Source organism: Mirounga leonina, unplaced genomic scaffold (assembly GCF_011800145.1).
Source record: "Mirounga leonina isolate KUSES-001 unplaced genomic scaffold, KU_Mleo_1.0 Mir_166, whole genome shotgun sequence".
In the NCBI taxonomy this organism is placed as follows: domain Eukaryota; kingdom Metazoa; phylum Chordata; class Mammalia; order Carnivora; family Phocidae; genus Mirounga; species Mirounga leonina.
Genome location: NW_023270418.1, coordinates 25,724,021 through 25,737,203, shown reverse-complemented (window position 1 = coordinate 25,737,203; position 13,183 = coordinate 25,724,021). Strand labels below are relative to the sequence as shown.

General features: G+C 49.0%; 1 long non-coding RNA gene across 1 annotated transcript in view; it reads left to right on the top strand.

Moving 5' to 3' along the window:
- Positions 1-13,183, top strand: part of LOC118015853 — a 46,499-nt gene that overhangs the window by 17,374 nt on the left and 15,942 nt on the right. The window contains exon 4 of the long non-coding RNA XR_004680711.1: positions 11,869-11,941. This is a non-coding gene — a long non-coding RNA (uncharacterized LOC118015853). The remainder of the gene's footprint in view (positions 1-11,868; positions 11,942-13,183) is intronic.

Sequence of the window (13,183 nt, the reverse complement as noted above, 5' to 3'; positions counted from 1 at the left end):
CCACTGGTGCTACTGGTGAGAGAGGTTTCTGGGGCTGATAGAAGAGACAAAAGTGGATATAAAGCGGTGAAATAACAGATGGAAATGTACAATCAGCTTCCAGTGGAGCAGGAGGTGGGAAGAGCAGATATTTGCTGCTTTGAGGGCCTGTTGAGAGAGGCCATATGGCCAAATTTGCTGTGGTGGGAGAGAGGCTGGGGACAGGAGAAAGGGACCTACTGCTTCCTTAGCTGACCAGAGTTGGCCAGCATGGGGCCAGAAAGAAACCAATATATGCTGGGTAGCTCTAATGTCCCATCTTACACAGAGGGTGACTGAAACCCATCCACTTATTCAACACATATTTATTGAGCACCTACTATATTCCAGACCCTGTCCTATGAACTGGAGTATAGCCAGGTTTGATGGATATACAGTGTGCCCCTGTAGGGCATTTGGGGCCAATATCCATTCTGAGTGGTGTCCATGATGGCTGGTGATTACACATTTTGACTGCCCCCCTCTTTAGTAGTGAATAAAACAAAGTTTCAGTTCTCTTGTGCTCACTTTCTGGAGACAGACAATGAACATACACACAAACACATACATGGTAAGTGATGATTAGTGCTTTGAAGAAAAGCAAATCTGGGCACAGGGGCAGATGTAGGACTCAGGCTTGATGGATCTGAAGGATGACCGCTTGGCCTCCATCCACACAGCCTGTGTTGAAGGGACTGTGGAAGCAGCTGGCCATGAATCTACAGTTCTACCTAAGGGGATTCAGAAAGAGAGACCTTCTTATTTATTGAATCCCTACTATGCACCAGGTACCATGGTAAGCACTGGAAATATAGTCGTCAAGAAAACAGGCAAGGTCCCTTTCTGAGGAAAGGGACACAGGGAAAAAAGATCTTAGATGATTGTAAAGATGCAAAGTTGCTCAAAGGAGAATGCAAGATGGTCCAGGTAGGTAAACACAGGGCTCCGTGCTCCCATGGTGGGGGGGGGGGGGCGACCTCCCTGAGAAAGCCATGCATTTGCTCCTTGGATTTGCCCTGTCTTCCCTCTTTTACCTTGTCAGGTGTTCTTTATAAGCTCATTGACTTTTTTTTTAATTGCAGATATCACCTTCATTAGATAGTTTGTGTGTGTGTTTCTACAAGCTATTTATTGTTCACATTTTGTGGTGTGATTTCACCCCTTAGGTGATTTTATAGCCTTGCTTCTCTCAGATGAGATAGCTTGCTTCATTCTGTGAAATACAGATTTTAATGAACCAAGAGGCAACAATAAGGAAAACATTATTTCTCCCAAATCCTCTGAATATGAATCAAGGGGGTAATAAGATGTACATAGTGGGCTTATAAAAACAATGCCGTGGTAATGACTGATAAAAATATCCAGTTGTTTGTAGCTTATTTGATATGGTACTTAATGGCACTACTTTGCTCATTATCAATAGAATATGCTTGATTTAGAAATTCCCTTTGACTCTTTCTTGATAGTCTACCCATCTCTCTTCTCTAGCTTTGTTGAGAAATGTAAAAAAGTTATGGTTAATATAAACGCCTTGATTTTGACAAGCATCATCCCTTCCTGTCTGGTTCCTTGCATCTTCCTTCCTTGCGGGGAGCTGCTGGGGCTGAGTCCTTCCTACATGTCTTTCTTTCATGATTTTGATGCTGTCCAGATGCTTTCAGCTGGCCCTGGACTCCACAGCCAGACCACAGAGCAGTTCCAATTAGCATCACTGAACTGTGAATCATTGCTCTGGCACATTCATTCAGGGCGGTCACCTCCGCCAGGACATCCATACCATTCAGGGAGGAGGATGGTGGGAGAAGGCCGAGATGCTTGCCTGAGATTTTCTGAAAAAGGAGAGCAGTAGAGTCTAAGCAGAAGGAGCTGGGAGGCATGGATTGGGAAAAGCTGTGGGCTTCCTTCCCAGGCCCTGGGAAGTAACTCCTACTTATAGGATGAGCAAAGGTTTACTTAGAAATACCCTGGGACTGCAGGGAGGTCACGCTTACCCCCACCCTTGTGACCCATGACCTTTCGCTCCATCTCACCTGTCCACATGGATAAAGGTGCACCTTCTATCTTGTTTTAGGCAGAGAGAAACTGCCATATCTGGAGTGATTTATTCCTGCCTGTGATTCTCTCCCAGGGCTGCTGGATGAGAGCCAGGAGTGTTTGGTAGGAGAGGCAGCTCTGTTATTTTCTGCCTTTCTGCTCCTGGGGATGACAATGCATTCACTGATCACCTACTTTGTACAGGCACGAGTCTAAGTGCTCTCTGTGGGTTCCCACAGCCTGCCAATGGCAGGAGAAGAACTTCTCCTATACCAAGCCTATACCTATATTATTCTAAACCTCAGTGTTCCTCCTCTGTTAAATGGGGATCCTAATTCTCCTGGTTACCACACCAGGGTTCAAAACAGAACATTCCCATAGCACCTGCAAAGTGGAACAGAGACTCGTTGTTCTGGTGGGTGGTTACGAGGGGGAACCACCTTCCAGCTCCGGGGTCTGCTCCTGGCCCGGTGCCCGGAGGAGAAGAGAGGCCTGAGCAGACAGGGACTAGGAGGCGCTGTGCCGTAGCAGTGTCCCTGAGGTCTGTCCCAGGGATGCGCATGCCAGAGCTGCAGGAAATGCTCACTATTGTCCACCTAGGATGGAAAGGTAGACACAATAGAAAGAAGGTTGGGAACTGTCAGGAGCAGAAAAGAAGGGATTTCTTTCTTTCTTTCTTTTTTTTTTTTTTAAAGATTTTATTTATTTATTTGAGACAGAGAGAATGAGAGACAGAGAGCATGAGAGGGAGGAGGGTCAGAGGGAGAAGCAGACTCCCCGCCGAGCAGGGAGCCCGATGCGGGACTCGATCCCGGGACTCCAGGATCATGACCTGAGCCGAAGGCAGTCGCTTAACCAACTGAGCCACTCAGGTGCCCCAAGAAGGGATTTCTTTCTTCACCCATGATTTGTTTTCCTCTCTCCAGGAGAGACATTTGGGGCCAAGGTGTTTGTGCCTGGGTGGTACCTTTGGCCGAGAGAGCTGCTCTGGGCTGGCTCAGGCTCTGAAACCAGAAGGCAGAGTGGGGCTCAGGCCGGCGCCGTGTGAGGGCAGGAATTCATGCCTGAGATTTTCCTACTGGAGGAATAGGGGGCGTGAAGGTCAAGCTCAAATGGCCCCAGGAAGTGGAAGGATGACGACCCCAAGAACGGCAAATCAGACTGCCTCCCAGTCTGAGGCAATCCAGGTGAAGGGGTCCTGAATTGAGAAATCAAGCAATGCCAACAGCTCTCCTTCAAGTTTGCTGTGGGTCCTCGGGGTGAAGAGTATCCCCTCCCTGGGCCTCAGTTTCTTCATCTAATCATATGGGGGCTGTTGGGGAATGTCACAAGACGTGACTGCTGATCGACCCGTGAGCGGGCCCCAGGGATGCAGAGGCTCCTCAAAGTTCTCCCCCCGGCCCCCGTCCTTGGAATGTGGGTTTCACTTGTGGTTTCTTGCTCAGAGTCTGCGCCAAGGCTAGTCTTGAGCTAGTGATGCGGGGTTGAGAACACCTGCACGGTGTACTTGACTGGACCCGGTTATGGCTCCTTTAGGGAAACTTTTGGGATCTGGAGGGCGGGTGTGGGGACCCATTCACCTTGCTGCTGCCCAGGACAAGCCTCGGATGTAAGTTCCTTCCCTTAGTATTAAAATTGCCACCCACCGACCTGGAGTGGGCTGCCTCTTTCCTCAGTCTCTCCCCGCCCTTCGGGTAAGGGGGGTGTTTCAGAGTCTACCAGGGAAGCTCCCGAGAGGGCTGTGAACCAGCGGGAGTATTTGGCCCAGATGATTCTGAGCGGATTGAGTGACTCCTAACAAGGGCAACGACTAGGCATTTACGAGGATTTGAGACAGTATTTAATCGTGCTGTTTTCTGTAAGGCACTGACTCCCTGGCCTGGAAGTCTCGGGTCTCGGACCCTACATCAATAAGGCCCTGGGGGCGGGGAGGGCGGCTGGGGCGCAGGGCCACTGCCTGTACCCCAGAATAGCTGCGGCCCTCCTGGCATCTGCCGTCTGGTGGCACACTCCCATCCCCTTGGCTGCTCTCGATCCCTGCTGTCTGGCAGGTGCTGCTTTCCCGGGCTTTATGGCACCTGCCCAGCAGCACAGAGCGTGCTACAGAGTGCTGGTTTCTTCCTCCAAGCGGCTGGGATCAGAATAGCCCCTCTTCCCTGGTTGCCCCAATCCTGCCTCACTTCACCTCCCCGGTTGAGCACAGAGGGGTAGATTAGGACAGTGGAAAGAAGCCCAGAGTTGGTGGCGGGGGTCTTGGGTTCTTGCCACCAACTCACCATGTGACCAGGGCACAAGCCTAAACATCTCTCTTGGCTTCGGTACTTCACCTGGAAATTGAGGGCAATCAGGTTATGGTCCCACGGGTGTTCCCCAGGGTGGCCATCCCAGTGGTGCACAGCCGGAGTCCTGTGATGGACGGCATGTCTGTGTCCCCCTCAGAATCCATACGTTGAAATCCTAACCCCCAGTATGATGGCGTTTGGAGCTGGGGCCCTGGGAGGTCATTAAACCACGAGGGTGGAGCCCTCATCCTGGGATTGATGTCCACAGAAGAGGAGGCGAGAGAACTCGCTAGCCTGCTTTCTGCCCTGTGAGGATACAATGAGAAGTCAGCCGTCTGCAGCCCGGAAGGGGGTTCTCACCAGAACCTGACTGAGCTGGCTCCTGATCTTGGAATTCCAGCCTCCAGAACTGTGAGAAAAATGTCTATTGTTCATAAGTCACCCAGACCATGGTACCTTGTTATAATAGCCCCCAAGGACTAAGACAGTTCCCTTCTGCTTGGCCAGTGCCCATGTCATGCTGGTTGTTCAATATTTTGAATATCTCGGGTAATAAGGCCTGGGCAATTGCACAGAATTGGTGTGAGGTCAGTGGGGTAAAGAGGGGAAGAGGTGCTTTGGGAAATAGGAAGTCATAATCGCACATCTGATGCACCTGTCTACCCAGTGCCCATCTGTCTCCTCTGTCTCGGGGAGCAATTGCTCCTCGATTTTCCACCCACCTAACCATCGGGTTCAGATGGAGCATGCTCCAGTCCTAGCTCCAAGTCTGCAGGAGACCCAGGCCTGGGCAGATGAGCATTTCTTCCTCTGGTCACAGTGATAAGTTGACAAACTAAAAAGACCCTGTCGGACCTGACCAAGAAGGACACATCCTCTCTCTGGGGTAATGGTTTAGGGGTTCGCATGGGACCCAAACTAGGCCAAGCAGATTATTTCTCTGTGGATTATTCTCACTAGGATGAGTGGGAAGGATCGCTTCTCCTTTCTATTATGAGCTTGAAGGATCGAACCATGATGACTCCTTCCTGTAGAGAAAGCCTGTCTAGGTAGAAAAGAGTGGAGACAAGTAAAACAAACAAACATAAGAGATGAAGAGGAGAGAGGAGGGAGTCTTGGTGACAACAAGCCTGGGCTCTCTCTGGTCTCCAATGCCCTGGTTCTTACAGTTCTTCCTTAAAGCAGAGTAAAAGATTCGGAGTGTCAAAGAGTAGGGGACACTGTCGCAGTTTTCTTTTGGTGACCAGGGAAACATTTTCTAATAAGGTTGCATATGATTTTATGCTTGAATAAGGTAAGGGAGTGGGCCCCCTGAATACACAGAAGAGAATTCTAGCAAGTGCAAAGGCCCTGAGGCAGGAGGGTACTTGGTACATTTGAGGAACAGCATGTAGGCCAAGTGTGGCTGGAGCTGAGTGAGGAAGTAAGAAGTCATCCTAGACTTCTCTCTGGAGCCCCTATGCCTGGCTGGAGTTGGCGCTGGGGCCCCAGTCACAGATTCAAGGACTTTGGTCCCTGCACCTGGAGGGGTGCGGATCTAGGAAGGTCAGAGCCCAGTGCTAAGGCCTTTTTTGGCTCTGTAATGCTCTGTCAATACCCAAGGGATATATGACCTTCCTTGTAGCTTCCTCTAATAACTCAGCTAGGATCTACGCTCAAGTACTCTTACCACAGGGATCCAGAGAAGGAAGCACTTCCTTGTGGCTAGAGTAGACCGAAGCGCTTCAGTGAAAAGGATTTCTTTCATTACAATTGCTGAGGTGTGACATTCCATGAACACCTGCCAGTTTGTTCCCCATGTGTTTGTTCCTTTCTTCATTGATGTAACAAGAATTTACTGAGTATCTGGTATCTGCCAAGGTATACAGAAACACACCGAAGATACAAAGATGAATCAGTCACTGTTTCTGCTTTCAAGGATCTCAGACTTGCTGGGTGTGGAGGAGGCAGCCATGTAAACAGATAATTAGAGAGAAACATGGCAGGTGCTAACACCAAGGCAGGAACCCAGTGCTTCTGCAGGGGCCCGGAGGAGGGAGGGAAGAGTCAGATGGTCTCTAGCTAGAGCGGAGATGGTCCCTCGACTGGACAATGAAGGCTGAGGGAAGTCTGGCTAGGACAGAGCACCTGGAGGGACAGTGTGTGTTAAGAGCATGTAGTCACAGGAAAGGATGGGGTTGGGAAATGACAAACATTCAGAGTAGAGGGTTTTAGGGCTTGGAAGTTGGTGGATAAGGTAGAGGAGGGTGGTTGAGGTCAACCTTCCCCTTGTACTGGGGTCAACTCCCCCTGCATCAATCCACCAGTCTGCACTGGGTATTAAGACTTTGCTTTGTTGATTTGGAGAGTCATTGGAGATTTTTAAGGAGCGGAGTAATGTAAACAGACCAGATTGTTTACTAGGGCACGGTATAGTACACCACACCACACCACACTGCACTGCGCTATACTATACCAACAATGAGGAATAGTCTGAAGAGTAAATGGTCAGTTTTTTGGGTAGAGACAAGTCACAAACTCTAATGCCAACAAAGACCAGGCAGATGACTTGGGAGAGCAAGGAGGCCAGCAGGTTGTGTGGGCCCTGCCCTGTCTCAAGAGGGCAGGTGCTACTCAACTCAGTCAGTTGTTGCCCCAATGGGACTCAGGTCCAGGACTGCCAGAGCTCCTGAGTTTTTCAAGAGCAGCCGAAAATCCAGATCCTTATGTAAAAGCTCACCATTTTTAAATGTTGGCAACTAATTTAAATTCTACAAAATGCTGTGTGGGCCAAATATAACACATCTGTCAGCCCGGTCTGTCTGTGGGCCACTGGTTTACAACTTCTGGGTTGAGAAAAAGAGTTTTCTTTTTTTGTAAAGAGAGATCAAAATAGTTTTGGATCCAAAGATTCATGCCTGGAATGATCTTCTCTCACTCTGGTTCTAGCAAATTCTTAATCGTTACTTAAGACTCAGTTCATTTCTCCTCTGTGAAGCTTTCTGCATCACCTCCTTTCCCCTGCCACGCACCCTCCCACCACCCCAGATGCCCCCAAGTAGTTATCACATCTCTGTGTTCCACTGTATCACTTATATGCCCTGGTATATGGGGGCGTGGGGATGGAGGAGGGCTGGGTGCAGGAGAGAAGCCAAGACACAAAAGCTATAGGATTGTTGATTAATGGATGGAATCAAGACTTGTAGGAGACATGGTGAAGCTCACAATACAGGTCCTCACAGGCCAGAGCCACTGCCTGGCAGCAGTTAGGCTGTGATGGAAAGAAGCTCGGGTCTGGAAGGAAAGACAGAGAAAAGGCATAGCACCATGAGTTTCTGTAGGACTTGGTCTTAAGCAGGGCTGGTTTCCATGCCCCAGCCTGTAATCTCATAAGTCTTCGGTTATCGCTGGTCTTGCCATGCTGAAGACTGGCCAGGCATTTCCAGGGAAGGGACCTAGGATGTGGGGGCAGAGTGAGGTTCTGCTGTTTCACTGGCCCACTGTCGTTCATCCTTTCCTGGTTTCCCCAGGGATCCATCTGACCCCCACTCAGGCCAATGTACTTCTTGCTTGGGGTTTGGGATTATGACTCAGGAAGGCTCATCAAGGCTTCTCATGCCCTGGGCACTGTGGTCAGTGCAGGATGGTCACATAAGGCCATTGGGTTGGTGAGAATCGGGCTCAGGATTTTCCTTGAGTGACGGGCATTCTCTCTTTCCTACTGGATTTAAATCTGGGAGGGTATAGGTCTAGAGCAACTGTTAGCCACCAAGAAAACCTTAAGAAGAAAGTCAGCATGGAGAAGAGACGAGCTGAGAGATGCAGAGAGGTCTGGAGACAGATGGTTTCATTTGAGCCCCTGGATCAGACTATAGCTAAAGTTATTTAACCCCAGATTTTTTCATTATTGTGGCCAGTAAATCTTTTCCTCCTCAAACTAGTCTGAGTTAGGCTCTCTTTTGTCAGTGGCAACCACAAGGAGTCCTTCAACCTTGAGGAAAGGCATGAAGAGTGACTCCCTCCCATGAACAGTGTTTTACGTTTGCAAAGCATTTTATATCCATTGCCTTACTTGGGTTTCCCAACTCTCCTGGGAAATAGGGAGAGCAGGAATAATTATTCCCATACCACAGAGAAGGCAACCGAAGCTTTAACAGGGTTAAGATCTACAGACAGATGGCTAGGAATATCAGGATGAAAATCCCGTTCTTCTGAGTCTGGTTCTGGAGCGTCTCTGCACCGATAACGTCTTCTTAAATTAAAGTCCCATCATGCTGAACTAAATTACACCAAAGCACCCCTGGAAATAGCCTCTCAGAGTTATGATTCATGCTGGGTAATTACAAAATAACTTTCTTCTCATTATTTTCCTATTTACATATCTCCAAGGGAAGGGCTGGTGATAAATGTCAGGGTCAGGACAATTTAGGTAATTATTAGGATGTCTGGCTGAAGCACATCTTTTATAAAACTACTATCTGCCTCCTTTTAACTTCTGCTCGATAATCCTCAAATTGGAGACCTTCCATTTCATGCCCCCCACACAAGTCAAATTATTTTGTAAAGAAATAGTTGAGAGCCTCTCTCCTGATATTCCATCTTTCTGGAAGGATCTCTCCCCACTCTGCACACAGCTTCTGCTCCCCGTCAGGTATTAGCTTCAACACTCTCGACTCAGAATGGTTTTACTTTATAAAAAGTAAGTTTTTCTTTCCTCCCTCAACCCTCAGTTTTGTCCATGTTAAGCCATGTTATATTCTTTATAACATTTTTCACAATTTCTAATTTTTAAATATTTCTTTTAAAATTTTCTTTCCCCGCAATAGGCTGTCCAACCAGATGTAAATGTCACTTCTCTATCCCTAGCACATGTAGCGGGGATTCATTAAATATTTGTTGGTGGAATAAGCCAGGGAATGAAGAATGGCTTATTCAGGAGTGTCCATGAGCCAGTGGAGGTTCTAGCTTGGCGCTTAACTGAGGGTGGGGTGGGAGGAGATGAATCCTGAGAAAGGACGAATCTTCCAGGGAATACAATATTAGCAGGAAGACGCAGGGTGCCAAGGGCTGAGCCCCAGGCTTGGGAAAGGAATGAGAAGACAAGGAAGGGCACAGGGATGACTGGCAACCAGAAGAATGTGGAGCAGAAACTGTGTCCTAGAAGCCAGGGCAGGAGGGGCCTCGGGAAGAAGAGGGGGTCGACAGCAGCGTTCCATACTCCACTCAGTACCAGAGCCTCTGATTCACACCCGACTTACTTTTTAAATTATTTTTACCCTGATTGTAGCAGTTGGCAGGTTTCCAAGTGGCAGTGTGATTTTGTTTGCTGCCTGCAATTTCCACCTCTCCAGGGTAGCAGGCATGAGTCTTCTGACCTTGCTGGAGAAGATGATACCTCTCAATATAGCTCTGTTTGCAAATGTCAGCTGAGACGCTGCTTGTTTCTCCTCTGGGTCTTTAAGAACATTCATGGGAGTGCGCGCGCGCGCGCGCGCGCACACACACACACACACACACACACGATGCTTACTCCTCCCATCCTCTGCTCCCTTGCATCCAGGAAGCAAGGGAATCTGCCAGACCACCACTGTGGAGCTCACCTGTTTGGGGTTCTTTACCAGCCTTTGATACTGTTGGGATGTCGGAAATCAGCATGTGATCTGTGGGAGGAGTCTTTAACCAACTGAGCCACCCAGGCGCCCAAGTGGGAGGAGTCTTTAATATGAGGAACTCATCCATGCAGAGAGATAAAGCTGAGACTTTGTCCTCTTCCCAAGGGGTGGTCTCTACAATGTGAGGAGCTGAGTCATCACACTACAGAGAAGGACACACACCTGGGTCCCTTGTTTCCTTTTGGAGGCACAAGCTTTCTGCAGCCAGCTCTATGCTCATGATAGCTGGAGGTTTTAATAGCTGCTAGTTTGGAGTGCTTACAATGGGCTCAGCTCTGTGTGAAGCTTTTTCTATGTGTTCATCTTATTTAATCGTCCCTGGAATCCTATCAGGTCATTATTACTGGCTCCACCTGGCAGACAAGGCAACAGGGGCTCACAGAAGTGGTATGGCTCACAGAAGGTCACACACAAATATCTGTACTGGAGTCAGAATCCAACCCAGGTTGTGGCTTTCCCCACAGCTCGACTCTGTTGGCAGAGGCCCTGACCCACGCTGGTTACCTGATGGAGACTGTCAGTGTCTGTCACTGTAACTGGCTAATTGGGGCCTGGCCCGGTGCCTGAATGCTGGGGACAGCCATCAGCTGGAAAACCAGTTGATGTGACCCAATGGGTAGACTTTCTCCATGACACCCTCTCTTCCACTTCCTTCCTGCACCTTTGTTTCTGGTGGGGGCAGGGCACTTCCACTTTGTTTCCCCAAACAGGAAAAAAAACCAAAAAAACCCAAACAACTCTTGTTTTAAATAGGATTTAGCAGGATTCTTCGCCTTCTCCCAGGAAGAGCTGGTGCTTTCTGTTTTATTGGCGGGGGTGGGGGACATCCTCTGTGACTCAGCTGGGAGCTGCCTCCACCCACCGAAGGGTTGCCTGCCCTCCTTGGTCACATCCTGGCAGCCGCCAGGAAATGGGAAGAGTGATCAGTGAAACCAGCAGGCAAGCAGCAGACATAGGGAGGAAAAAAAGCCTTCCTCCCAGGCTCTCCTCCAAAAGAAGATGCAGTGAGACTGTACAAAACCACAAACTAGGCTCTGGAAGGGCGTTGGGAGGGAGTGGGCCAATCGCCTCCCACTGCGTGCGTTCCATTTGGCTGATCTGACTCCACAGTGAGGCTGGGCCATGCTGGCGAGCTGAGGAGGGCATGCAGTCAGTCTGTTCCCAACACCCCCTACCCCAGCTTTCTCCTCTTGCATGCGGGGAGCTGTGGCTTAGAAGCAGGAACTGTTCACAGGCAGCAGCCTGGGCGTCTGGTTTGTATCTCTGGCTGTGCTGTGTCCCTGGCTGTGCTCACGTCCCTGTCAGGGAGCTCTAAGGTGGCACAAAGCCATTCTGCCTCATCTGTTTTCTGTCCGTAGTGTCCATCCTGTTTAGCTTCTTTAAGCTGCTGGGACTGCTCTCTGTTGCACAAAAGGTCCACCTTAGCACTGAATCCTGAGCTGCTCCTGGTTCTGGTGCCACCACCCTTGTTCTGCTGTATTCCTAAGAACAGCTCTCCTACCATGTGTATTGGGCTCTTTTAAGGGGGACCCACTAAGCTCCGTACTCTGGCTTTTCTCGGCTTGGCTTTCCAGGCCTTCTGAGGGTCCCCCGATAGCCAGTCGCATTTCTCTTCCCGTGGAATAAGAGGACCCCATTCAGATGCATTCAATGATTCTGTAACATCCTACCCTTTGTCTTCTGCAGTCCTTCTCAGACTTGTAAATATTGATTTCAGCTCCTATTTTTCCTAAGTCGTTGCAACCACAGCAGTGACAATGACAAGTAATAGTTGCTGAGCACTCACTATGTATGTGCCAGACTCTGTGCTATGCACCTGGTACACATGACCTTACCTAATCCTCACCAGTGACTTAGATGCTGTTACTCTTCTGATTTTATAGATGAGGCATTGGAAGCTCAGAAAAGGTGAATAACTCACTTGAGGTCACAGGGAGCAGTGAGAACAGACCCAAGGTAGGAACCCAATAACTGTTAGCTGAATGAATGGAATGAGTGGTCATTGGGCGGCTAGTTGTGCTGGCCAGGGTGGGGCTACTGGCGACAGTCCGGGCAAGCATAAGGAAGAAACTTTCTAGCAGCAAGAGCTCTTGGGTAGGCCCTGTGGGTGTTCAGTTGAGGCTGAAGGAATCTCAGTACGAAAACTGGAGAAGGCCATTAAGCCTCAGCTAACCTTTGCGATCCTTTCTGACTCTGTGAGTCTGAGGTTACTGTATAATTCTTAAAAAAACCAAACGAACCCAATAAAACCCTTTGCAAACATGAAGTATCTTCAGCCCCAGCTGTTCTGAACAGGAGCTGAGTGGATGTTCAATCTGGGGCAATAAATGCCAACATCTGTAAGACCTCGAGTCCTCTGGGGACCACTCTCAGGATTCCGTCATCAGAGAATGAGATTGACACCAGCTAGCATTTATGGCGTGCTAACTACACATCAGGCCAGATTATGAACCCTTTACCCTCATAAACTCAGTTCTCACAACAAACTCATGGGGTTGTGAGTAGTGTATGAGTCAGGCGAAGCTGCAGTGACAAGTTCATCTTCGGTCCTCAGTGCCTTAACACAATAAAAGTTCGTTTCTCACTTTCTTAAAGGCTGAAGGAATTTGGCCCATTTTTTACCTTTCTGTTTGGACACGTGTGCCCTCCAAGGGCACTGTGGTAAGGAGAGAGACAGTGGAACAAGTGTATGGGTTTGCTGTTTTCAACCTGAGAACCTAAAATGACATCTGACTGCATATGCCTATTGTGATAGTTCAATGAAAAAGCAGCAGTGAGGCAGTCTGAGCTGCGAACAAAGTAAGTGCTCAGTAAATGTGAAGGGTGACAGGAGTGATGATCTGTAGGCAGAGGGATGACTGGAGCCCCATACGGAGCCCCAGTGTGGGAAGGGGCAGGAAGGTGAAATCTCACACTAGCTAAGCCCTCCTTGGCTGAAGTCCCCCAAGCCCCTGTTGGGAGGCTCAGTCCAGACCAGTGTCAGAGGTCACACTGACCAGGGCAAGTATATCAGCAGCCCCAGCCTACCCTCTGTCAGAGGTCTCGTACCTGCTAATACTGTACCAGCCTCTGTCATCCATGCACCCACCTTGTCACAGATGGCTCTGTCTCTGTGGCTAAGCATCTGATACAGCATACTGCTCCAATATCTATCTATCTATCTATCTATCTATCTATCTATCTATCTATCTATCTATC